This window comes from Anas acuta, chromosome 11 (genome assembly GCF_963932015.1).
Source record: "Anas acuta chromosome 11, bAnaAcu1.1, whole genome shotgun sequence".
In the NCBI taxonomy this organism is placed as follows: domain Eukaryota; kingdom Metazoa; phylum Chordata; class Aves; order Anseriformes; family Anatidae; genus Anas; species Anas acuta.
In genome coordinates, this window is record NC_088989.1 from 9,971,515 (window position 1) to 9,998,308 (window position 26,794).

At 49.7% G+C, this 26,794-nt stretch overlaps 1 protein-coding gene across 6 annotated transcripts in view; it reads left to right on the forward strand.

Annotated features, from left to right (window-relative positions):
* The window catches only part of GRIP2 (glutamate receptor interacting protein 2), a 246,488-nt gene that overhangs the window by 49,991 nt on the left and 169,703 nt on the right, over positions 1–26,794 (forward strand). The window contains exon 1 of one of the 6 annotated variants that reach the window (XM_068694246.1): positions 1,410–1,575. The exons of the other annotated variants lie outside the window; for them this stretch is intronic. The gene's annotated coding sequence lies outside the window, so the exon portion shown is untranslated. Of the gene's footprint in view, positions 1–1,409; positions 1,576–26,794 lie in introns of those variants that run through there. 6 annotated transcript variants of the gene reach the window in all.

Sequence of the window (26,794 nt, forward strand, 5' to 3'; positions counted from 1 at the left end):
CACATTTCCATTTCTATTTACAGTTTAATGTATCCCTCCCTCCGCTGAGTGCTTCTTGAGAACACTTCAGTGCCTTTTCCCTTCAAGTGTGGCAAAACCAAACAAAGGAGCCTGATGTTTCCTTGCTGGGCTGAGTAACCCGCTGTTATGATTTGATAATGGTGAAACTGGTTTATAATCCAGCTGAGCCATCCAGCAGCAGATGATCTCTGGGGAGCTCGGGGCGGGAGCTGTAGCTCCGAGGGTGCTTTGAAGCAAGAAGCTGAACGTATTGTGAGGAGTAATTGTGAGAACCAAGGTGGTGGATCAACAGTTCATTGATTTATCTCTGCCTTTGATGGGCACAATGGTCTGTTGTAGATGGGTTTTGCTAGCTTTTAGCCAGTAATTTATCTTTTTTTTTCTTTTTTTTTTTTTTTCCACCTACTTCTGCTGAAGGCTGCACTGTCTCTTCAGTTAGCCTTATTTTCGATGTGGCTTCTTTAGTTTGTGGATCCAAATTGTGAATGGTGATTAGGGATGGCGTGGTATTTTCTGTGCTGTGGCCAGCTCAGATGTGGGGTGTGGATGCTCTGGGGTATTAAAATGAGAACTCCAGCATTGCAGATTTCTAAGCTATATTTTCTTCAAGTGCTTCCACTAACACTGTTAGTCTGCAAGAAGGGTTTTGGGAAACAAATACAAACGTGATGCACATCTGGTTAGCGGAAAAACCTGAGAAAGATGCAAACCAACACTTGGGGAAAGTTTTCTGGAGAAGCTGCCAGCCTTCCTCAGATACTTTGCAAATGAAGTTCTCCTGAAAAGGCAGCCAGGTTTTCTGTACTCACGGGTTGGTAGCTCTGATCCTCTGTTCAGGGCAGGTAATGCATCACGGTGCTTATTGTTTTAGCGTTCACCATGGGTAAAGATGCTGCCTGATGCTTTTCATCCAGAGCAACCAAATGCTCGGTCTGTTTGTCCATCTACCTGATGGCCTCCCTCACTGTCTGGTCTGACCTTTTATACCATGCCATGCCCTGCCGTGTTTAGCTTCAGAAGGCAGAAGGGATCGTTGCTTCTCTTCTACATGTTTACATTTTCTATTTATCTCCAATCATACTAAATGGCAGTGTTGAAGTAGAGATTAAAACCTGAGTTCGCTGACCCTTGGGCCCTCGTTCATCTGCAACGAGCTGAATTCCTCCTTGGACATCTCTGTAGATGTAAGGCTCGCTTACACTGAAGTGCCACCTCCCCCACCAGCAGAAGCACATTCCCATTTCTCTCCGTCACTTCGGGAGCAGCTGGCGTGCTCAAGACACCAGGATCATCCAAAAATTGCAGTGTTAATCAGAGCTTATTTTACTCCGTGCTACTTTGAACGCAAATATCCCAAAATGGCCTGAAGACGCGTGGTTGAGTAGCCATGTGAAACAACTCCAGGCTTCCAACAAATCCGAAATGCAGATGGCTGCTAAAAGCGATGCGCCTGGCAAAGTCCTGAGGCCCTTTGATTTACCAAGGGCAATTACTGCTGTCGGGCATCTCTGTGCCTTGTGTCAAGGGGCTTTGAAGGCTATCCGCGGGCTGCAGGTAAGAGATTAGTTTCTTACTACGTGCAGCAGGGTCCTGAGCTGCTGCTAAATCAAGTTGGTTACCGAGAGGAGTCGGGGAGCGGCGCCATAAGGTGCAGGAGAGGTGTTTGCTGAGCCTCAGCCTGGCAGGCAGCGCTGTAATTCAGATGGCAGAGCGTAAGACAGCAGATTGCTTTAAATGTGTTGCATCCCCATATGTCAGGAGCTTGATGCGTCCCCAGGGGCTGAGCGACAAGCAGCCCCCTCTCTGCGCGAGACTTCTGAAGCACAACCCGTGCGGGAGCCTCTCCTCCGCGAATCCCCGGGGACGGGCTCGGTCCTTCAAGAAAATGGATTGCTAACAGCTTCCAGGGGGTGCCTCGCAGGTTTTCAGGCAGTGCTGGTAGAGGTTTTCTCACTTCCTTGTTAATACTGCAGCGCTCCTCTGCTGCAGAGATTTGGGGAGGGTTTTAAATGTCTTTGTGGTGTTTGCTGGTAGGAGGAGGAAAGCGTTAAGGTGTCGGGAATGAGGAGGTGCCAGAAATACAGGGGAAGAGGTGGCAGGTGTATGGGACTGGTGCGGGTCAGGCTGGGTGACTGCTGCCCAGGGGGGTTCTGTATGGAGCCAGCAACGTGGCTGGCTAATGCGTGGCCAGCGTGGCCACGGGCTGCTGCCTCAGGTGGGTCACCAAGGGAGATGCTGTGTCCCCGTGGTGCACCAGCAGTGCAAGAAATCAGGTTTTGTTGACACCATGAGTGGGGTTGGCTCGTCTGAATCCAGACGTTTGCTCCAGCAGCGAAGAGCTGGGGTCCTGCAGTGCCAGGGGGACGAGCAGCTGGAGAGCTCAGCCCTAGGTGGGCCGAAGGATGAGGCAGGGGTGTCTCCGTCCCCTCCGTGGAGGGAAGCCCATGGAGATGTTCCACCTCTTGCTAGCGAGGGCTGCTGAGCCCTGCAGCTCTCACAGTGGCAGTGACATACACTTGTTCCTTCCCAGCAGCTGCTGTTGGAGCCCAGGCCTCCAAAAAAGCACAGCGAGGAGCTCAGGTTCTGGTGAAGGATGTGGAAGATGAGTCAGGGGATGCGAGCTTGATTCCTCGTCCTGCTGCTAATCTGCTGCAGCGTGCCTGCGCCTCTGATTTTCCTGGAAAGGGGCCTGCTGCTGCCTGCTGCTGGAGCTGGAGAGGCAGTTGGACGCTGCTGAGGCTCGTGCACCACCAGAGCCTGTCCCCGAGTGCAGCAGGTCCCAAAGAAAACAAACCCTGCTCTTGGCAGTCCCGCGGAGTCGTTTTCTCTCTGGGAAAGCTTTCTGAACTCGGAGCTGCTGCTGCTAATGAGCACATCAAAGAACATCTGAGGGCGCGCACAGCACATGGGGTTCCTTTTAATTCCCTGCACTGCTACAGTAGGGCAAGAGGTCTTTTTAATTTGATTTAAGGTCCTTTTGCTGATAAAGATACAGGGTAGGGATGCAAATATTCTTCCAGCTGATGACATTTGGAGATGAGCGCGTTTCTTCTGGATTTTACCCAGAGGGTATGTTGTGTGCTTTGGTTTGTTGTGCTAAATAATTGCAGAATGTCTCCGTGCTGGGCAAAGGTTTGGTTCAGTTCCACCACACACATGATGTGCTTCACCGTGCTTCCTTCCCTGCTATCCTGCATCTCCCTGCTCCCTGCTTTGTGTTTTCTGTGCAGAATGGATGTCAGCAGGCAGGTTGGTGGCCAGACACCCGTGTGCCCTCCTTCTTGGGAGCTACGCAAGAAGCAGTTGGGTTCTGTTTGGCTCAGGACATTGTCAGGTGAAAACCAAGCTTGGAAGATAAAGGTTTTATTGCTGGGGCACAGAACTGGAATCCTTGGGATTCAGTTTTCCTCCCTGTGATTTATGTCATTAGTCTGATATTTTATTTTGGAAATGCTGGAATTATTACCTGGGGCTTGAGAAGAGAATTTCCATGTGGCGGGTGTTTAGGGTTGTTGACTCCAGCGCGAGCTGGACTTGGGAGGGAGCTTTCACAGTGTGTTAGGACTTGAGCTGAGCCAGGAGATGGTGCTGCTCGCGGGGCAGAGGCCGTTTGTGGGGGCACGCAGGCTGGCTTGGGGTGTCCCGACTGCTGGCACCATTGCTCCAGCTCCAGGCCAGGCGCAGAGGGGACCTGACCCTGCCTGTGCCCCTTCTCCAGCAAGTGTCTGACCCTGGCAGTCGCAGAGGCACTCAATTATTTCGATGAGCGACTGCCTCTTGACCTGGGAGAAGTGTCCTGCCGACGCATCAAACCCCAACAGCCTGACGTGAGTCGGCAGCTCCGCTGGAGATCGCCGGGTGGCTCTGAGAGCTGAGCTTTGCTTTGTGAGGACGTTGGCAATGAATGAACGTGGCTCTGCGGTTGCTGGGGTGTTTGTGGCCACCCTGTCTCGAGCAGGGCTGCAGCTGGGTTGGTTGTCTGGTGGTGCTGGTGTTCCACAAGGAGAATTATCTGGGGTCTGCTTACAGCCCTGCATCCGTGCCCTTGTCATTATTCAACCTGAAATAAATACGTGAATAATGTGCTTCTGCAATTGTTAGTACAATACATTTGGTTTCCCTTAGAAATGGAAATAAGCAACCAAAATGTCATCTCTGTGTGTGTTTGTTTGTTTTTTTTCCCAAGCATTTCACCTTCTAAGACCCAGAATACTCCCGCAGGCCACCTTCCCTTCACGCCCAGCCCAGCTTTTTCCAGCTGTATCTGATGAGGACGGTAGCTGACCCTGTCTTTATACCCCAAACCAGCATTTCTCCTGGGGTAGGTCTTAGTCTGATGTTGCAGAGCAGCCTTATATGTGACTGCTGAGCACAGTTTCATGGAGTTGGTGATGGGAAAACCCCATTCCTGCTGTTCTGCCCTGTGCTTCCTCCACTAATTATTATTTATGAGCCGTATCGCAGCAGTATCCCAAGGCCCCTGTGATCAGATTTCTGCTGTGCTGGGCACGGTTGAAGGAATCCCTCTGGGACAGCAGTGCAGGAGTCCGAGGAGGAACGGGGGACTCCGGATGAGGATGAAGCACTCGGGCAGAACTGCGTGGCACCAAAACAGGAGAACTCAGCGCCTTCCTGGAGGCATCCACGTGGTGTTTGGGCACGTGGTGAGCTCTCTTACTAAAAGGATCCCTAGAGAGAAGCTCCTCAAATTTAACATGATGCTGGCACCAGGTTACCGAGGCTTGCCCCTGTGGGGTTTTGCTTGCAGCCCAGCTGGTTCGTGGTGCTCTGGTCCTGCACAGGACTGCTGTGGCAGCGTGTACCACCTCCTGGCCATGTGGGTCTCTGGTCCCTGCAGATCTGTGCAGCTGCTGGGCCAGGACGTTCATCCTGCTGCTGCCCACGGGCTTGGAAGGACTGGTGTGGAGGAAAAAAGGTGCTTTTCTTGAATTCAGGATCTTCAGCTCTTTGCTTCATTTTCGTGTTGTCAATTAAGTGTGTTTTGTTCTATTGCTGTAACTCCCTCTGGTGGCAAATTTGACAGCGTAGCCATCTGGTTGGTTTGATTTTCGTATCCAGAGGCAGCACGGCTATGTCTTGGAGGCTGCCTCGCACGGAAAAGGTGAGGAGTTTGCCCCCGTTGGGCAATGTATTCGCTGCCCATCCGTGCCCTGCAGGTCTGCATCTCTCCGTGGCTGAATTAACCCATCCGCCTGATGAATTGTCCTCCACCTCAGAGCTCCTGAGCGCGCCTGTAGCAACTGAGACCTCCAGCAGAAGGGTTTGCAGGGGCTGTGCTGTGCTGCCAGGCAGCAGCTGGCACACGCGTGGCTGCAGAGCTGTGGCCAGGGGCGCCAGCTGAGGCCGTGCCGGGAGCGAGTTGTCCCCTTGTGCCAGGGCATCAAATCCTGGGGCTGCTGCAGGACCGAAGTTGTCTCTTCTCAGAGACCTGGGGAACGGGAACATGGCTGGGCTGGAGGGGATGGAAAGTCCCTGTAGCAGTGAGGCTGTGCCCCTGTCAGTGCTCTTCCCCTGGGGGCTACAGCCACAACCACTGCGTCTGACTCGGGCTTGGCAGTGGAGCCGGGCACTGGTGGTGCTGCACATGCAGCTGCAGCACTCATCAACACGGGTGCCAAAAGGAGGAAAATTCATCGTGACCTGAGCGTGCTTCTGCTGACAATAGGCAGGCAGCGGTGTCCTCGCCTAGCCCTTGCCAGAAGCATGCAGCGTGTTCCCAGCCCGTGCTTTGTCTGCTGGGGAATTCGTGGCTGGGGAGGATAGGGATGGGGGAGCTGTGGCTTCTCCGGGGGTTTTCCGGGTAAATGTCCTTGCTCCGTGCTTGGAGACGTCCTCAGAGGGTTTTGACACACACATCAATGTCTGAGGGGTGAGAATGGGACCTGGGGGAGCTGGCTGCACTGCACTTGCTGTGAATTGTGGCTGGAAAAAAAAAAAATCAGCCCTGCAGGACTGGGGGCTGTGTGACAGTAATTAACTGCGGGGCGAAGCAAGCGAGGGACATCCTGGGCACAGAGGAAATGAAATGGAAAGTGGTATTGAGCTTAGTGGGATGGAATGGCAAGGAGCTTTGTTTGCAGGGTGGAAATTAATTATTGGATTTTGTCTAAAGCTGAGCTCACAGAACAGAGGCACGGCTCGGTCCTCCGTACTCTGCCACCTCGAGCCTTTGCTTCTCCGCTCGTTAAGGAGGTGCGGGTAACGATCCACCTGGCGACAGCTCATCCGGCTCCATGAGGCTGCTGATGTCTTCATTCAGGGATATTTGAGCTTGTAGCTGCCTGAGGCTGAATCAAATCTGTCTGCTTGTCACCCAAAACGCAAATCCTCCTCGTGCCTCTCGGCGGCATCTTCCTACAAGGTGCTCCCTGGCAGGCGCAGGCTGAGGAGGGCGTTGAGCTGGCTGAGATTTCCCAGTTCCTACAGGGATGTGGGGTTGTCTGTGCCCTTCTCTGGCAGCGGGGAAATGTGGTTTGGGGGCCAGTGCTGCCCACATTTTGGTTCCAGCACCGCGGGGCTGGGACATACCCAGAGTGGGACATCCCGGTGGCAAGTGTGGGGTGTTTGTTGGCAGCAGGGGACTCCCTGCTGCTGGCTATGGCTCTGCCAGAGATATCAGGAGTGGAGGGTTTGCCTTGTCAGGGCAGGGTTGTTATTTCTTGCAGCAAACTTTGTGGGCATCCCACAGGAGCCCAGAGTGCGGAGCGGGACCAGGAGGCGCTTGTCAGACACAGACAGCGTTTAATTCATCGATTGTTCTGCCAGAGCCGTGACAGCTGTAAGGCTTTTTTTTTCTTTTCCGTTTTCCCACATGCAGAGAGCAGCTCCAATATTTCTCTATACGTGTTGACCTTTATTTGAAATGAAAGCGAAAGAAAATTGTAGAAAGCCCCAGTGAGAAAGCCAGGAGTCAGCCCCCTTTAATGTGCTGCATGGCTCGTAGCTCGCAGAAAGGCCATTTGTCTGCTAAAAATGTTTTCATCAAAATTCCTTGTCTAGGAGAAATGGTTTTTCAAAGGAAGCAAAACATTACTCCGGATTCTTGCTATTGCACAGTTCGTCATATATTAGCCAAAAGACGTACGTTTGTGGCCCATTTCCTTTTTTTTTTTTTTTTTTTTTTCAGTGAATCTGGAAAATGTCAAACATTCAGGACTTTGATTTTGTCACAGAGCGTCCCTCCCAGGTTTCTGATTGTTCCTTATCAGTGCACAGAGAAGCTGCCTCTGTCTGTGACCTAGCAGAAGCAATTAAAATAAAATGTTTTTTTTTCCGCAGAACATTCTGATGAAAAGCAAAACAAAATGAGGAAGAAAATGATGCTCTGCCTCAGCACGCAGCACAATAACGCAGGTCCTGCCTACAAGGTTACCCTGTCCCTGGAAGATGAGGATAGGAGAGAAGGAAACTGGAGCTGCCCTGAAGCTCTGCAAGAATGTATTTAAGTGGAAATAATAATGATGCAATTATTTTTTCCATAAAAATAACATTTAGTTGAGAATTCGATCCTTCCAAAAAGAAAGCAGTAATGACTAAAAATCTTCTATTGCAAAATGACTTTGGGGATAATGGAGTTACTGGGGGGAGGCTCCTTCAGTGCTGCAGCTCCTCTCGAAGCTTTTTGTGTGCGTGTGTTTAAAATGAGAATGTGCAAAATGTGTTGGCAACAAAGAGCGTGGTCTTTGCTTCACTTCTCCTGAAGCGGTGCCTTCCTTTGGATGCACATCGGAGCAGAGGGTAGCTGGCTGAGCTGCACCGTGTGGGATGGTGCTGAGTGAGGGATCTCCTCTTACCTGGGCTCTGATTTTTTTTGTTTTTGCATCTTGCTTGAAGAAATGTGTATTTTTATATCTATATCAGAAGGGAGCATCAGGATGTGCCACTCATGTGTTTCAATGATTTCAATGAATGTGTCTCTGCTTATTTTTGCCCTCTTTTTGCCCTTTTCCAGGGCAGCCTTGCTGCAGTTATCCTCCTCTGCATCCAGAGGAGTGGAGCAGGGCCACATTCCCTTGGTTTGTGGGATGTTATGCTCAGAGTCCCTCAGATTTATTCAATGGGGAACGGAGCTGCTGCCCTTGCTTGGTGTCTCCAGTCTCTCACATCAGTTAGCGCTGTGCACCCTCTTATGGCTTTCTTGTGGGGAGAAATTAGGCAGCTGGAATAGGACGCCCCTGCCTAGAGAAGAGGTTTTCTTCTATCAGGTTCCCAGATGGGCAGGTGGTGGAGGCAGGCCACTTGGTTAACCCTGCACGTGGAGCAGCGGGGATTTAACAGGGAGGCTGTTGGAAGCGCGGTGCTTTGGGGAGGAGGAGGCAGGGCTGCCCTGCGCTGCTTCGCTTCCGACACTTCTGCTTTGGTCGCTTCGAGTGAATGATGGATGAGCTTCCCGGGCAGGTTTTGAAGGGTCTGAAAAATGTGCCGGGGTTGCCTCCATTCCTCACTTTATATTTCTGACACGGGAAGGGAGGATGAAGAATGCGAGGCACCTTCCTTTAGATTTGCGGAACTTAGGCCTGACGCGGTTAATAATTAGGATTTCTGATGGAAATGGAGCACAGACCTGCACGTGTTGTCACCGAGGAGGAGTGCTGGGCAGAGCTTGTGTGCAGGGAGATGCTCGAGTGGTGCAGCCAGTGCTGTGGGACGGGAAGGCAGGGCAGGGTGGGGTGGCGAACCCCAGGGCTGAACCTCCAGCTGAGGCTGCTGAGCTTCCCCAGAGGCAGAGCACACACACAGACACTCTTCTCCTGTCCCTTTGTTACATCAAAGGAGAACCACTAATTATTTTAAACCTCTTCTTTGTTTTTCTGCCTTTTGGTTGACTGCAGAGGTACCAGGGGTCACAGCTGACCTTTTTAGTCTTCATCTGAGCACCTGGTGTGGTCTGGGGTCCCACCTTGTGATGTTTGATTGAGGGCCTGGGGAGGTACAGAGGCTTTAAGCAAAATGGTTTTCCATCAGAAACAGAGAAAAGGATAAACTCAGTTCTGCTCTCTGCCATGTAGAAATCCTGTCACTTCCTCAGAAGCGTCCTTAGGTGAGCATTTCAGCGCCTGCCTGTCTTCTTTCCTCTTGTATTGCCTGGGTGCATTTCCTTACAGGAGAGCACTGTGAGACTAATGAGTCACAACAATTCCCGGTGAGTCCATCGTTTTCCAGGCTGAGACTCATATTTCTGTCACTGAAAAGACACTGGAAAGGAGCTCTGAGGGAAACGAGTTTGTCCTTCAGTGCCTACGTTTTCCAGAGGTGGGATGCGGGGGCCTCTTCCCTGACCTGGCGTTTGCTCCAGCCCCTGTTTAGAACCGGGAAACCTTTTTTATAAGCTGTAATCTTATATGTTTAAGCTATAATCTTATATGCTTTTTATAAGCAACATGGCACGTGACCACCCTTCTTAGCTCACCTGTTGGTTATCTGTCCTGAATGCTCAACTTAGTGTCTTGCGTGTGTGTGTTGCTGAGTATTGGTTTGAAACTCGAGGGGAAAAAGATCAGCAGCAGCTTAAAAAGAGAAAACAAGGTTCAAAGGCAGCCTTTTATTTCTTTCGTTGCCTTCTGCAGTCCACGGGGAGTCTTTACTTCAGTTTGCATGAACGTGTTTTCCCCGTTTGCTGTTTGTCTCCTGCTTTCGGGGTGTTTATCGTTGGTTATTTTGAATGCCAGTTTTTTTTTTTTTTCCTAACGTAATCTCCGCTTGCACTTGGTATCTTTTATGGCTGCTTTTGTGTGCCACCGCGGCTCCTGAAATGAAGACAAGGAGACTCCACAATGAGTGTGATTCACGACGTTGGCACCCTGCGGTACTGCCCTGTGCGCAGCAGGGTGTGCATGGTGCTGCCAGGAGAGGTGCCAGGAGGGACCCAGCCCTTGGTGCAGCAGGGGGAGGATAAATGTTCCCACCTCTTCCATCCCCGTGATGGACACGGAGATAAGAACCACCTGGTCCAGAGTGGAAAGGGGTCGGCTTTCACTTGTGTTTACTTTCAGCTGCATCCCCGTGTCTGGTCCAGCTCTCACTGCCCCCCAGGAGCGATGGCTCCTGTTGCTTCCCGACTTTAGGAACACACAGGTGGGTGCCTGCTGCACCCAGGGCATCTCAAGAGGCTGAGATTACAATTTCCAGTCCAGTCACATCAAAAGCTATCAGCTGCTTTTTCTAATTCTTTATGCATTTTGTCTTATCTCTTTTCAATATCCGTGTCTGAAGCCTGCTCCATTCTGTGTGTGTGACTGTGCACGGGGATGGCAGGGTGGCTCTTTGTGCCAGCAGACACAAATGAATAGGAACAAATGATTTTTTTGTTTGTTTGGGCTGCAATTTAATGTGATGTAAGCTTATTGTTGGGTGCTGCTGCATGTCCTGGAGACTGCATGAAAGGAAAATGAGAAGGGGAGTAGCGATGGCCTGGAAAGGATTTAAATCCTTGTTTAAACTTTATGGAGTCAATTAAATCTATATCGGAGGCACTTGGATTCTCATCCTTGCCATATGTCCCTCAGTGAAAGATACAAGGTCTCTGGCATGAGAACATCGTTAGCAGAACACCTCCACCCTTTCAGGCATAATTGCACGGCGAGTTGGACCCTTTCCCAACGAGCTGTGAACACGATCCGGCTCCCGGTGGGGATCCTCCCGTGATGGGCGAGCTGGCTGTGGAAGTAATTGCTTTCCTCTTCCCCGCCTGCAAAAAGACCAGCTTGTTAGGTGAGCGTGTGCCTTGGGTCAACGATTGATTCTGTGGAAGAGAGATGCTTTGATTCCCTCAATTATAATGATGATGATTTTTTTTTAAGCAATTATATGTAATGATTTTTAAAGGATTTCTTGCTATTGAGAAGTTTTCACATTTTTCATTATATCAGCCTCTCTCTCTCTCACACCCCCCCCCTTTCCATTCCATCCCCCATCCGTTTCTGTTTAAATGACAGTAATTTCCTCTTGTTGAGCAGCAATGAAGCGTTCCTGTAGCGGTGGAGAGGTGCTGATGGTGCTGTTGATGGAGACATGCAGCAGGTTGTGCTGGGGGGAGAGCAAAATTCGGCTCCACAATTAGTTCCCTCATAGGAGAGAGGGAGAGCGTGGATTATTCCATCTCCTCATGCATACCCTCAGATTTCTGACCATCACTGACTGCAGCAACAGCTGAGCTGCTTCATATGAAGTCTCACCCCTTCCCCCAGCCATACATCCACACACATCTATACGTGGTGGTGTACGCGTAGCCCAAGGCAAGTACCTGACCTGAAAAATGTTGTCCCAGTCCATTCAAACGTGGTGGAGATTTAAGCAACAGATGACAGCCGTACAATGGAAAAGGGAGTGCTGCAGCACAGCTCGAAGCCCAGTGAGTTGTGAGGGGCTGATGTGAATTTTGTGGGCAGGTACACGGGCATCCACAGCTGGATTTTACCTGGTGTAAATCAGCTTAGCTCTGGGGCTTCAGCCTGGCTCTGGCACTTACCTTAGTTTAGGCTGAAAGCTGTGCTAATGGAGCTAGCAGGGAGCAGTGGTCTTGCTTTCAGCAAAGGGTCCCTTGCACCTCCTGCCCTTCATCTCCCTGTTCATCCTCCTCCTCACCCCTGGGCTGCCAGCTCAAAGTTCGTGGCTGGAGCATTAAAAACTCAAGAAGTGGGATTAAAAATGGAGAAATTTTAAGGGAAAAAAAAAATCCTCCTTTAGTCACTGGGCAGTTTCAAAACTTATCTACACACTTGGGTTGTGTTTTCAAGATCTTCTGTTTTTACTATGGAAAAACTAGAGACAATCTTGTATCGCACAAATTTAGGCCCAAAGAGAAAATGTAACTGTAGTGATGCTTGGGATAGAATCAGGTTGACACCGCTGAGCAGCGAACTGCATCCTGGGCTCACTCATCATTATTTGGGTTTGCTGGAGTCCAGGCAAGGCTTGGCTCGTGGTTTGAGCACCGCCAGCAGTCATGTCCTGCTTTCTTAATTGCTGTTTGATATGAACCATGATAATTTCCATTACAAAGCCAGCTTTAATTAAGCAAACAAAACCTCTTTGCTCTCCTTTCTGGGCAGCTTTTGATGGCTCCTCCTGAATTGTGGCAGTCTGGTTTCGAGGTGCTGGGCAGGGCTTAGGAGCTCTGACAAAGCAGGGAAATGTGCACGCCCTTAAGCAGGAGCTTTGCGTGCTGCTTGCCCCTGGCTGCCAAGCAGGATTTTAACCATCAGGGGTCTGTAAGGTGATTTGTAGCTGAATGCAATAATTCAGGTGATCAAGTGGGCTTTAATTAGCAGTGAAATGCTTGTCCTGGGTGTTGTGATCCTACCCAAGACTGCGATTCCCGTTGTGTTGGAAGGAGAGCCATAAATTCCCAGTTATCGCTGTATTTTCCTTGGTAGATGGAGACTGTCCTGGGTGTCATTGTGGGGGTGCAGTTATAAAGTGCTGGGGTTGGGGCCAAGGCTGGGGGATGTTGGAGCCACTTCCTGCAGGGTCTGCACATCGCTTTCCCTGCTTAGTGGTGGGTTTTGGCCAAAAGAGGTGGGAAACGAAGGGCACCTCCTCCAGACGTATCTGAGCTGGCTTGTGTTGCTGCTTGTGACCTGCACCCTCATGAGAAAGTCCCAAAAAACGATTCCAGGAAAAGCAGGGCTGTGTCTGGGTACTGCTCATTAGGGCAATTAGGGAGCGCGGGCTGATGAAGTCTCTGGGGGCTGATGAATCGCGGTGCCAGGGTGGGGAAGCATTCACTGCCAGGGGGCGAGGGGAAGGTTTAACAAAGGCAGATAGATGCAGACAGCAGGTAATTTATTTCCTCCCCATCGCTAGTAAATATTCATGGCACATAAATAATATATAGCAGATAACCTGATAACTGAATAAATAATGGCCAAGACGAGCGTGAGCTGGCACGTGACGTGGTTCACTTCTCGCTTCCCTTTGGACTAGCGGGAGAGTTAATGAGACACTTACTCAGGACAGGCTTACGTGGTCCCTGAGCATGGCCACAGGAATATTAAGATTAAAAAATGAATATAAAAAAAATAAGTCTTGCAGGCCTTCAGGTTGTGCAGCGCTTTACAGGGGAGCGGGGAAGAGGATGGTGGCTGCACGAGCACCGTGCTACAGGTGGGGGCCGTATCCCCTGCTGTCTGCTCACCCCCATCTGTGCGAGGAGGAGAGGATCATGATAGACAAGCATTTGCCAAATGCTATTTCTTCTCACACTGGCAGCTCCAGCAGGGTTTTGTTTGTTCATTTTAAGACTGTAGGACTTCTTTTTCCCCTTTCCCTCAAAGCTCCTTGTGAAAAATTGGAGCTAAAATCAGACTTTTTGAAACAATCCCAGTTTAACCAGGTGGGTGGGCTTACATCTAATTACAGTTCTCCACTGCTCGAGTCCTCCTTGGAGTTGTCTGGTGATATTTAGCCACGAGTAGCCTCCTTCAAACCACTTCTTGCAATCCTTGTACTATTACCTACGTTCCTTCCCGCACTGGTGGTGCTAATGGCCACTTTAAATATTAATACCCTTTTACTAATCATATTGGTAATACAGCTAGGGCTTCTTAGTCGCGAGCTAACTGTCCTAGTGGAATGAAATGCATTAAGTGCCATTCCCCAGCGAGACTGTAATTCGTAAAAGTGCCGTGGACAGTATGTTGTGCCTGTCTGATGTGTTTTAGAGAGCATCGCTGCTGATGACTATACTTCGGGAAATTGGAGGAACATTTCCCCAGGACATATAAAGTGGCTGTCTATTAGGGACGTGTGGAGGATGTGTCAGGCTTTTTGAGAAATGTACTAGAGAGAGAAATTAGGTTTGAAAAAGCCAGAGCGCTGAAGAAGGAACATCCCCTCTCCCCCCTTTTTTTTGGGTCCCCTAAAATGGACAAGTCAGAATTCAGCGTAGGCATGCGTGCAATTTCAGAGCTGCATGTACAGGCTCAGGAGGGATCAAAATCACATTTTCGAGAGGCTGGCAGTATTTGTCTGGAACAACGGTACCTCATTAGCAGACACTGGTCCTACTAGGCAAGAAGTAAGTGGCGTGCTTGCTTTGCTGGGGAAAATTTCTGCTGAAATCCCCTCCCTCCAGCAGAGAGGGAGTCTCTAGAAAGCTGAGATTAAGGGCTTGGACAGAGCAATCCTGAGGGGTGGGCAAGGGTTCAGACAAGCCCAGCAGACACTGAAGTACTGCTAATCCTATTTTCTTTATTAATGGATCCCATTGCAGGCAAGGGATGCGTTGGGAGCCCACGTGCCCTTCTGGCTCTGCCTGGGAAGCAAGGTGGAAATGTGCCTGGTACCAGATAGGGAGCCTTGCTTTGAAATCAGGTGCCTGTGAAGGTGTTTCTGTGGAAGAGAGGAGGGGGATGATGCACTCTGTCTTGGCCATGTGTGAAGCCGTGCAGAGAAGGAGCAGGTTGCAGTTTTACATCCCGAGCCTTGGAGTGAAGAAACTAGCGCTGGGACTGGAAAGTTGCTTTGACTTTCCACTTTCCTTTTTGCTCTAGGTTTATTGCAGCCGTTTCTTCAGTGAGGAGGCACAGGTGGATGGAGGAGAAAAGGGAGAATGACTAAGGTGAAAGTGTGGGTCCTGGAGCTGGGCTTTCATTCCTCAGGCACACGGATTCAGGCGCAGGTGGTGCAAGGCAGCCTTGCTGTAATCCTTCCCGCTGGTATTGAAGAGGAGAAAGCAAAAGCAATGAATACATCCTTAGCTGAAAGGCCTGTGTCTCTGATTTGCAATGCTGAAGGGCTGAGAGGTGAAGATTCAGGATAATGGCAAATTCTGAGCTCCACCTGGACTATAGAGAAACCTTGGAGCCACTCCTCCCACCACCAGCAGCCAGCAAGCGGGGAGCGATGGCAAGCCATTGTATGAGGGTGTTGGCTCTGTGATTGCCTGTTGTGTGGTACCTGTGAGGGCATTCTGCTTGTGTCTTCATTCCCTCTTGTCTTAAAGGGTTTCATTAGCTTCTAATTGCTGCTTGTTTCCCTCATTCAGAGCAGCCAGGTGCTGTACAATGCTCTAAATCAAGTGTGAAAACACGAGTTGTCAGCAAAGCTCTTGCTCCTCCAGCAAGGTGCTGCTGCAAACGTTTGGCCTTTGTCTGTGGTGATGTAGGGGGAAAAGTAAGCTGTTAAACGGGTCTGAAACTTGAATGGGATGGCTTGATCCTACCAACCCAGCAAGGAAAGCCCCATCTGACAGAACTGGAGCTAATTTGATAGGATGATACGGATATTGGCCTCTATCAGTGGTTCGCTGAGCTTGGGCCGAGCAGCTCAGTGGGACAGGAGGAGCAGAAACACAGGCCTCTCCTAACATCTCACCTTGCCCAGATTCTTTGCAGGGAGGCTGGCTGGGGAAATGCGTGGTTTTGAACCCAGGCAAGGTGGTAATGAGAAGAGAAGCTGTTTGGGTTCTGTGTTCAGCAGTGCCAGAGATGATCCAGTGGAGGCACTGGGGACTGCTCCCATGGTAGCACACAAGGCTGGGGACTCGGATGTGGTCACTGCTTCAGGCACGGCTACTGGGGAGCTTGAAGGGTTACGAGGTTGTGAGACCACCTTACGAGGTTGTGAGACCACCATCCTTTGTGAGGAGGGCCACACCTTCTCCCTTGCCTGATTGAAACCGAGTGTAGAAAACACTAAGAGTATTCTTTCCCCCTCTGCCTTACAGAAGTCATCCGGTGGAAACAAGCTGGATTTAAGCTAGCATAGCTGGGATCAGAATAAATACCTTCTTCTTCTGGGCTGTTAAGATATTTGCTAGCTATTGGCCAAAGTCTCTTCTGGTAGGACTCCACTAAACTCAGCGAAGCTTGGATCGAGGTCTCCATTGGCATATTTTTCATCCAGCTCATTAAGCAGCAAGCAGTCGGATCAGATAGGAAACAGAAAGCACGTAGCCCTTGCTGAGAGTATAATATCCCTCATTAGTCAGCTGGGCTTGCAAAAGAGCAGGGAGAGAGAGTTTTTCCCCAAAAGTCCCTTTGCTGACACCATCCACATCATGTAAGGCTGCTGGGGGTGCTCAGCAGAGACGCTGCAGAATCGCTGGGCAAGATGGAGCTGTGCAGCTTGGTGAGCTGAAATGATGCAGCGAGGAAGATCTGATGGAGCAACCTGGGGTAAGGGAAAAGAAAAAAGAACAGAAGAGCAAAAATGCAGCCCTACAGAAAGCCAGGGGATGTGATGTTGCCCCTGGGAGCTGCTGGAGGTAGAGCAGCAAGGTTGGCCTCGGCAGAGCAGCAGCTGTAGCACCCAGCAGTCGGTCTGGGACCCTGGTTATAGAGATTTTAATTTATTTCTTTTTTTTTTTTTTTGAGCCAGCATAGTTCACAGGGAGCCTCAGCTTTACTCTGTAGATGTTGACAATGAATTTAGCATGCACTGAACCCATCCGTGGGGTTGCAGTGAACTGTAACAAGGGTGCTGGGCAGGGTAGGCAGGCCACGTGCCCGTCCGAGTCGTGCACCCATCTCCCCGAGCCCTTTGGCATTAACAGAGGCGAGTGCGTGGCTGTGGGAGGAGGGGGGCAGGAGGGAGATGGCAGCTCCTTTGAAATGTGGAGAGAAGGATTACACCCACTGTGTCTGATAGCGGAGAGCAAGGATTAGTGCCTGTGCGTGACGCTGCATGGCAGAGATTAAAGGCAGCCCGGGGAGGCAAGGACTGGGAGAGAAGCGGGGAAGGAAAGAGGAATGAGGTGGGAGGGGTGTGATACGGCTGGAAGGAGGGAATATTGTCCTCTGGGTGAAACCCAGGTGGTATAACTCAACGAGATCTGGGTGGTGCAAGGAGCAGGTGAGGTTGCAGCAGAGATGCAAGGACTGAAAGATTCCCAGAATGGACCTGGTGGCGCTTCCTGGCCTTGAACTTCTCCCGGAGCTTCCCATCCTTTCGGCTCTCCTTTTTTTCTCGCACCTGCTGCAGCAGGTGGTAGGAGGCTTACCAAAAGAAGGCTTTGATATTCAGCTCCTAAGGTTATGGTGACTCAGAGAGCTTCAGAACTGGTGAACTGTAGAGAAGCGAGGGCTTGCTTATTTTCCAGGAGCTGTGGTTTCCTCAGCTGAGATACTGGAGGCTTTCTTTTTTAGGGGCAGGTTCCTGGTTTCCCCAGGTGTCACTTACCAGCCTTGACAGCACTGCCACTGTCAAGGAATCTCCAGTCCATACTTCTATTTTTTTTTTTTTTTAATATAATCCCTTCTACAGTCATGATGCCCAGAAATTTCAAACAAATTAAGTCTCCGTCGTGCCAAGTGGTACATAAAAATATAGGGCTGCTTTTTGCCCCAAGGAGATGTTCCTGCTGTGCCTGGCAAAGAAGCAGTAGCAGCATATGACACAGCTCCGCAACGAAGGATTGCTGTGCCGTCAGTGCCTCATCTCGTGGATACGAAGATACGAACGTCGGTATAGTCAGTGCAAGGTGGGAGTCTGGAGGTGAGCCTGGTGGATTTTAGAGGTGGCTGGACTCCTTTGCAGTGGCTGTTTATGAAATGCAGAAGTACAGAGCAGACCGTCCTCTGAGTGTCTAGAGCCAACGCTCCAGTTATGTTGCATGTGGGATGTCTGCGTTGTTTACTCATGTTTAAAATCCAACCATAAAATTGTATTTGGAGTGGTTGTTACACATTGCCTGCTGTAGGAGCAGACTTTTAAAGCCCACAAGAAATACTCACTTAAAATTACATCTGATTTAAGGGGAAAAGATCGGTAGCTTTGTAGCCTTAATAATTTGCTCAAACAGCTGTAGATTAATGAAAGTGTTGCTCAAGGCGTGTTTCCAGAAATAGCACACAGCTTGGCCCTCTGAAGTCACATTGGGTTAGACGATGTGTTTGTGCTTTTAATGCACACAGGAGGTGATATGCCAGGGCAGAGAGGGCTCACGGTGGACAATGTCTGGAAGAGCTTGAAAACTGTTTCTTTCTGAGCTGTGTAAGCACCTAATACTTGTTTTTACATACTGCAGAAGGAACGTCAGCCTCATCTCAGCTAGTGACCACCGAGCGCTCTGCAGCCTGAGCACTGAGAGCCTGAAGTGATTCTCCTGTTCCAGGGAGGAGGGAAGCAGCTATAAATCTGCTCTCTGAAACACTGAGACTTCTGAAAGCATCTCACTAAGCTTTTCACTTCATGATACTGAACACTATTGAGTTCTGCAGACTGTCTCTATTGTTCGCTGGAGAAGTGCTTTTTAGCTGTGTGTTTTTCACTCCATTGTCTTTTAATTTAATTGAGGACAGAATCACTAGAGACAAGAGGCTATTTGATAATAAACCACGGTCACCAAGCAGAACCAGTTCTTGCTCTCCTCATCACCCCATCACACGCAGAGCCACAGGAACCTCGCTCCATTACCGTGTGCTTTCTGCAGGGAGGGGTGCAGCCCTTCAAGCCTCGCTGTACGTAGCCTGCTGTATCCAGCCTGTGCTGGAGCAACTGCAGGGATTGCTCAGGTGTGGAGGTGGCACCTGTACTGCAGTAGTTGCTCGTGGTGATTAGTGAAGGCCCCTGATGGGTCCAAGTCCTGTTGCAGGTAGTAACTGGTACCAGTGCCAGGCACTGCCGGGAGGGTGGGGACCTTTACTCATATCATGGGTTCTGGTCTCTGAGGTCTCCTGTAGGGTTCAGGAACAGCACAGGATCCTCCCAAGTGGCAAAGAGCATGCCCAGGTGGGGCTCTGCTTCCCTCTAAAGGTACGGTCCCCTGAATTGTGCTGGTGAACTCTTCCTGCAGTCTCTGCTGCTCCTCCTTTCCGTGGTGCACAGCTGAAGCTCTCCCCACCAAGGCTGGTCAGATGCCCCCCTGTACAGAGACACCCCCTGTTCTGCAAGGAAACGAGGAACCTGCAGATCTGTTCAAAGGCTGCTGCCCTGCAATACCATACACTTTCCTTCTTAGCTGCTCCCTTGATTGGGCTTTTTCCATTGATGTCTGCCCTGATTTATCTGTTTCAAATATGACCGCAAATAAAAGCAGTGCTCATTGAGCTGATCCGATTTGACCTGACAGGGACAAAATGACTAGAGCAGGATGGAAATTCTCTTTTCCAACAGCAAATGGCAAGTGGAAGATGGGGGGAAATACGTCTTGGTTGATGTTTTCCAAAGAAGTGGTGCGTTTCTCTTTTCTTTTCTTCTGTGAACCTGAACATGAGTTTGATTTTTTTTTTTTTGTTATAAATGAACAAAACCATTTTTTTTTTTTTTTTTTTTTTAGGAAAGACCTGTCAAATGTAATGTTGCTGGAAAATTTTTGGCCAGCCTTAGAGAGGCCCAGCTGTGTGACATGTGTCCGTGCTGCCTGCGTTAGCTCTGGGTTTGTGTGCCTCAGAGCAGGAGGCTTTATTCATCCGATGTGACCACCGCTGAGGCTCAGAAATACCACCTGACTCTGCTGCCAAAACCCATCGGGCCCAAACATGAGCGAATCTGCATTGTTGGGGGCGGGTTTGAGGCCCTGTGTGTTGCATTATTTTCTCTGTAAAGCAAAGCAAAGGTGGCACTTGACCCCGAGAGCGTTGGAGTTGCCTCCAGAAACCTGGTGGGATGTGAGTGGTGATGGGGAAGGGGGTAGCGGGGTCAGAGAAACAAAACGCATCTGGATTGCGGGAGGAATTGGCTCTGGAGAAGTGGGAAGATTGTTTCATTTCTCTGCCTGTCCTTCCATTTCTCCAGGATTTATTGCCATGAAGATTGCTCCCGTTCTCATTAACAAACCTCTGCTCTGTGCTGCCATGGGGTCCCTATTAACCCCTTCACCAGCGTGTGCGTTCACATCATCTCCACCACAACGAGCCTCCAGAAACACGAAAAGCAGATTTAGAAAGTCTCTGAAACTGCACTGAATCCCTGGTGTTTCTTGGAAAATGCCCTCGTTCCCCAGGGATGCTGAGGATCTCAGCGCGGGGCTGTTGGTGTGGCTGAGCGATGGGAACGCACGGGGCTGGCAGCTTTGGGACTGGTCGCAGTTACCCTCCTGTTCTCTGCATCAGGGTAACGAAGTGATGAGGCTCTTATGGGGCTGGAACTGTGTCTGATAATTAAAAATGAAAATCCTTAGGAGATCTAGTGCAGGAATATTGCTGAAGAAAAAGAGCAGTGCGGGGACGTGAGGGAACATTGGGGACTGGATGAGCATGCTGCGTGTGGGCATGCAAAGAGTGAAAATGCTTTGTCGAAGGACTTTTCCAGTGAAAAAGGGGTTTGCAGATCCAATCAAAGATTTTAATGGAAAATAAAAAAAAAAAAAAAAAACAAAGCTAATTTGAGGGTACTGCATGCTTTTCAGTTCTTGGCAGTTACTTTTTTGGATTTGGAAAAGAAATACATGCATTTGAAATCTCACATCTGACCATTGTTCTGGAAAAAATTGCCAATGACTTGCTGAAAAATGAACTATTAAAAGGAAAAAAAAAAGAAAATTGAAAAGACCCAATGAAACACTACCTTTAGGCTTTGAGATTTGAAATTGAGAAATTGTCAACAAAGTTAATTCTGGAACTTTTTCAAGAAAAGGTGATTTCCTTAAAATGCTGCTGCTTGTTTCACAGACCTCCCTGAGCAGTCATCAGACCTTGGTGTCTGGTGACCCTTTGCAGAAGTGATGCTCCATGTGTCTGTGCATTTTTTTTAGTGGATTTGCATTTAAGGCATGTTTAGCAGTGCAGTTGTTCCCCAAGCCCCTGTGCTCTGTGTTTCAGTCTGAAATGATGCTGACAGAAGCCTCCTGCATCCCAGCAGGATGGGTGCACTTGCTGGTTTACATCGTTCCTGCCAAAAGTCTTTGTGATTGCATTTATTAGGATCACACCTCAGTTTAGGGCCTGATTCTTGGAGGTGCTGAGCCTCACCCTGTGGGTGTTGGGGTGCTCGGAGTCTTCTCCATTAACTTTGTGTGGGTGGTTGCTGTGCTGCAGGCAGCCCTGCCATTACCGCAGCTCTGAATGACAGCGAAAAAGCAGGGAGAGGTTGGTCGGAGCCGTCCACAAATCAGATAGCCTCTTCCCTTCAGACAGCCTCATCATTTCTTGCTTGCGTCTGCAGAGAGCTCATCAGCTCCCAGGTAGCTCGGCTGCGCTGTGCGGCCAGTGGGCGTCCTTGCCCCCAAATCCATCTTCATCCCACGCGGGAGGTCTCTGAGCTCCCGGCTCTTCTTTCACCAGTCCCAGGAGCTAATCTTCCTGGTGTGGGTACTTCTCATCTGCTTTTTTCCCTGTGCTGGCAGCACATTTTGCAGACCCTGTCCTATGCATCTGGCAAGGCAGGGGAATCGCTTCTGCAGTCTCTGAGATGGAAACCCCTCTGACGGCACCAAAATGAGCCCTGGGCAGTATGTGGCCTTGGTGCTTCTCTTTGGTGTCATGCTTCAGTGGAGCTGCCTGCTCTGGTGCTTCCCCTGCGGATTTTGACCCTTCAGGGTCTGAATATATCATTTGTCCTTTGGGTTCTTCCCTCTGTGCTCTCAGGCCAGGTCTTCCACATCCTGCCAAGGGCCAGAGTTAGGAGACGTCTGGGCTATCGGACCTGCTCACAGATGCTCACAGATGCTCTCTGGGGCTTATAAGTTTTAAAATAATAACAATAGAAGTCTGATATCCTGCAATGTGCTTCCTGCCATTCCTAACACCTGCAGACCGCTGGTGTCATAACCACTGTGTGACCTGGAAGGGTCAGGGGGATGATTTTGGGGGTGCTTCCAGACAGAGCTGCCTGTAAAATTAGGGGGCACTGAACTGCATCTTTGTGTCCCTGTACTGAAGGCAGGGTCAATTTGCTTCTGCAAGGGGCTGGAGAACAGTGGCACCTGTGTGTGGCACCTGGCCTTCTCCAAGGGGCACCTGGGAGATCTGTCCTCGTCCCCAGCTGAAGGAGGGATGCCTTTTGGTCTCAAAGATGAATCTACATTTTTAAGACTAGACAGTATTGGTAGATCAGTGTTCTTTGCAGAATTAACGCCAGAAGACCGTACTGTCTTTTTCACGTGCAGGTAAGCAGGGAGAAGGGAAGGATGGGGATGGCATTTGGTTTTGCTGTCTTGATGGAGAGAATTAATTGCAGGCTTCCAGTTTGCCGCTAGGTGCCAGCCTTACCCTGTGCACCAAGGGCTTGGTTATCATTATTAGGGGGCAGGGAAATGGCACCCTTAAAGGACATGTCCCACCTGCCTTGCTTCCAAATCCCTTCTTGTAGACAGGGAGCTGGGCGCAGAGGAGCAGGTGGTGCAGATGCACTCACCGAGTTGTGAAGATGGAACTTGGATTTTGGCCACGTTTGAGATGTGGGCAAAACAAAGAGTAAAAGCAAGAAGCTGTTTCAAGAATATTAAAAGGTTTGATTTGGTTTTAGGAGCATCCTGCTGGGCTGCTCCTCGTGTCCTGCTCCAGCAGAGCTGGGCTGTGCTTTGGTTATCCTTTGTCTAATGTTTTGTGTGACCTGGGGACTTTGTCTTGGGCCAGGGGAGCAAAGGAAACACAGGTTAGCACCAGGAGGGTGCCTCAGTGACCAGGGGTGTGTTGCTGCCCGGCTGATGTTAAAACTGAGACACGAGATCGTTATTTATTGGGATTTTCTGAAAGCTTTGACTGCTGCCCTTCTCACATTGACTTCTCTTTCTCTGTCTCCGTTCATTTAATCTTTCCCCATTATGCAATTTGCACATGAATTTATTGCTTCTGAAAGGTGCCAGCTTAGGGATGTCTTAATAGCAGCTGTGATTAGAAATTTCCTCCAGGAGTGGATGGTGTTCTCCCATCTCTGGGCAGGTTGCTGGGTGTGTTTGAACCTGCTGTGTGTGTGTGTGGGGGGAACGTAAATGTACCCAAATCCATTCCTCAACTGCTGGGATCCGGCCATTCACTTTTCAATAGCAGTGTGAATATTCGTGTATCTGGGCTCTTGCTAACCTATCTTGCTAACATGTCAAATACCTCTTCTAATTTTCATGTTTAAAAAAAAATTTGTGTTTTGCAAATATTCAGCGTGACTTTTTTTGACCTGAAAGGTGTGAGATTGGTGCCATTGAAGTCAGGGGGTGGTCTCCTCTAGTGGAAACGTTTCCACATGGGTTTTGTGGTTTGTGCCATTGGGATGGGAACCAGAGGCGGCAGTCACACCAGCAGTGTGTTTGCAGAGCAAAAAATAGATCCCAGCCCACTTACCTTCCCACTTTTTGGGTAAAATCCTTCCTGACCTCTGGGAACATCTGCCTGCGACTTCACTCACAGCGAGCATCCTCCAGGACAGGAGCCCGTGCAGACTGCGGGGTTAAATTCCCTTCTCTCTTGGGTGCTGTGTGTATTTAACACTGCTGCTTGGGAAGTCTCCGTTTCAGCCAGGCAGTCCCAGATGGCTTGTGTCCGACAGCATCACCAAATTAACGCCACCTGACCGATCCCGAGCACCAGGACTCGAGCAAGTGCAGCTAAGGAGCAGATTTATGGATGCTCAGCTTTGCTCCTCAAAGCCCTGTAACAGCTCAGCACTGTTTCGGCACGCGTTTGCTCAGCCTGGGAGCACAAAACCACATCCCACATGCACACAGCAGCCACGATCTGGTTTGTGTGTCCCCCTCTGAAGCGCAGCCTCTCCTCGGCTGTGAGCATCGCTGTCATCCGTTTCCATTAGGGCGCTAATACATATTTATGTTTTATCACTTCCCAGCTATCTGTTGAAGAGGGGCTGTGCTTTACAAGCGCTCCGTTAGCTGCCTTTAATGGGCATAACGTATAAATAATAATAATGAGAGTGGTAGGAGGAAATACATGGAGTGGAACTCATTAATTACTATTTATCAGTCATTAAGGAGTGAACAAAGTGCTAATTGAAGCGTGTGAGCTTGACTGGCCGTGAGTATTTTCACAGAGCTGTAAGAAAGTCAATGCTTTTCAAAGCACTGTTAGAACATTTGGAGTTTTACTAAATACCTTTCCCATCACTGATCTCTGCTGAAGGTTTTCGAGCTCTGATGCTGCGTGGAGATTTCGCTAGCGCCATTCAGCAGAACTTCCAGCCTCTAGAAGTGTGTAAGGAGACATCCTTACCTTTGCAATGCTGTTTTGTATTTTTTCCAAATAGGTTGAACGTGTCTGTCTGTCTTGTTCTGTTCAGCTGAATGCTGTGTCCTTTCTGGGCCGGATTCCAGTTTTATTTCCCTCCCATTTTCTGTATCTGCAAACCTTGGGTTTCCTGACAGGGTTGTGATCTGTCCCCAGGTATTCCTGCACGCTGCCTTCACGTGTGTGCGTGCAAATCTCCGTGTGTCTTCCCTACAAATTGTCATAGTAATGGCACATTTTGCTGTTTTGCGCTTACAAAAATTCTCCTTCTCATGCAAGAACTAAAAATCCCTTCAAAGAGCAGTGGTTTATACCGCTGCAGAGCATCGCAGCCCTGGTTTATGACAGCGCGGAGGTAGCCGTTGCAGTTTGTTACCGTCCTCATTCTGTTTGAGGGCATTGCTCAGTAACGCTGATAACGGGTTGCCTTTGTTCTCTGCCTTTTCCTCTTCTGTGCCTTTTTTCCCTCTTTTCCACTATTTGGCTCGTGAGCTGGGATTTCTCCTTGTGAGAGCTACTTACCAGGCACTGGATCCATGGCCGAACATCTCCAAGCCATAGCCTCGCATCCTGCTGGGGCTCCCTGCACGGAGGGGAGTGTTGGGATGCTCCCAGCCTCGCTGCCCTCCTGCTCTGATGCTTCCTGACAGCTGCGATCGCATCCAGGAGGGGCTCTGAGCAGGGCCACGTGTCCGCCCTTCGCTCTCATTTCTGTCTCTATTGCAAAGCATGAAGCTTTCCAGCGCATCAAACGTCTGCATCCAGCTGCAGTGGCCAAGCCCAGGGCGAGCCCTTGTCTTGCACAGGGGGCTGGTGTGGGGCTGGGTGTGGGCAGTCGTTTGTGGGTGCCCTCGAGGAAAGCATGGGTGCTGTGGGCAATGGGTTTGTTAATCCCAGCAGTGGCTTTTCCACTTCCTCTGCACTGGTGATGCAGCGGCTCCAACGGGCTTCCTTCCTGCTCCGACTGAGCCGAAGCATAGTGACTGTCCTGGTTTTGGACACTGGTTCTGGTTTTTAAAGGCCTGGTCTTGTAACTGGACATGGGAGCAGCCAGAGGTGGTGTTGGGGAATCGGTGGGTGACAATGGTTGTGGAGCAAGAGTGAAAGATGCTGGGGACATCCTCTGGGCATGGATGTTTCCTCTTGGAGGAACATCTCGGTCTATATTGAAGTTGCAGCTGGACTTCTGCTCTTCTTTTTGTTTGTTTGTTTTAATATTAGCTCGTTAATTATCCTAAAAAAGAAATCTCTGCGTCGGCTTCTAAAAATAACAAATCCCTAAATGCTTTTGTGCCTGAATAATCTCAATTTGGCGACCCGCGAACCATGGGCAGAAGCATAAAAGAAATCATTTTCTTTTTCTCTTAGGATCCAGATGGCTCAGTTCAATCTCTGTGACATTCTTTAAATGAAATTGTGCTGTAGGAACTCAGCAAGAAACTCATTTCAGGACTCTGGGAGAACTCTGGAAGGGTGGAGGGACCAAACCCACAAATTATGTATCTCAACAAGGGAGAGGAGAGGAGAGAAGATGTGGGAGGGAAAAAGGAGAAAAGAATTGTAACACAAAATTTATTCTGTGCGTTTTCTTTCCTTTTTTTTTTTTTTTCTGTACAAAGAAATTGCAAAACTCACATATTTATTCAGTGCTCACATTTCGCAGCAAACCTTTGTCAGTCTGCAATTCCTGGCCTGAAGATTTTAATTGAGCAGCTCCTGGAAGCTGTTGGTGGTTCCCGTTGTGGCCGCGTCCGTCAGCTGGCGGTGCTGCGCCTTCCCCGTCCGTGTTGAGCGTGGTGTTTGCAGATGGATAGCTGTACGGCCACACGTCTGTAGCCTGCAAATATTTGAGTAGCCGAGTGTAAAATTTGCTCTCGCCTGAGCATTCACACCTGGAAAGCTCCGGCGTTAGAGCTGGTACTGAGAAAAAGGCTTGGGCTTGAGGGAAGGGCAGGGAGAAGGAAGGGAATGGCTCAGACCACAAATAGAGGGAATATCCTGCACAGAGCAAGGCTGTACCTGAGGGCAAGAGGGACAGGAGCAATAAGAGCTTAGGGATATGGTTTAGTGGGGACTGTTAGTGTTAGGTTAGAGGTTGGACTCGATGATCTTGAGGTCTCTTCCAACCTAGAAATTCTGTGATTCTGTGAAGAGAGGACTCTGCAGAAGAAACAAGGGTGTGCAGGAAGGCGAGAATGGATTTTTGTTACGGCTCCTACCTGTGTCTGTGGCCCGTCCAGGCTGCTCGGGGCTGAAAGCAGAGAATGGAAGGAAAAGGGGCTGGAAAGGAGTCAAGGACTGATACACTTTAAAATGTACAAAGCCAGCGCACAGGCTCTCTGGCCCTTATACCCACCTTATACCCACCTTATACCCATCTTATATCCCCATAAAGCGTGGTGACAGCAGGGTGACCGTGGACAGGTCGGTTAGCTGTCTTGTGCATCACTTCCCTACGATGGGTAGGAGTGTTGTTTCTCCTTGTAGGGCATGTTTTGGCATCATCTCCCATAAAACTACAGGGTGCTTGTGAAGATAATGGATCTTGCCCTGCTGCTGCGGGGTCTCTGGAGGGAAGAGGGCATATGGAGTAGGGGATGTCGCTGCAGGAGCACATTTGCTCAGAGAATAAAACGCAGGCAGCAGAACAGAAGGATGAGGAGTAAAAGAGGGAAATGGAAGTGTATTCTTGTTTA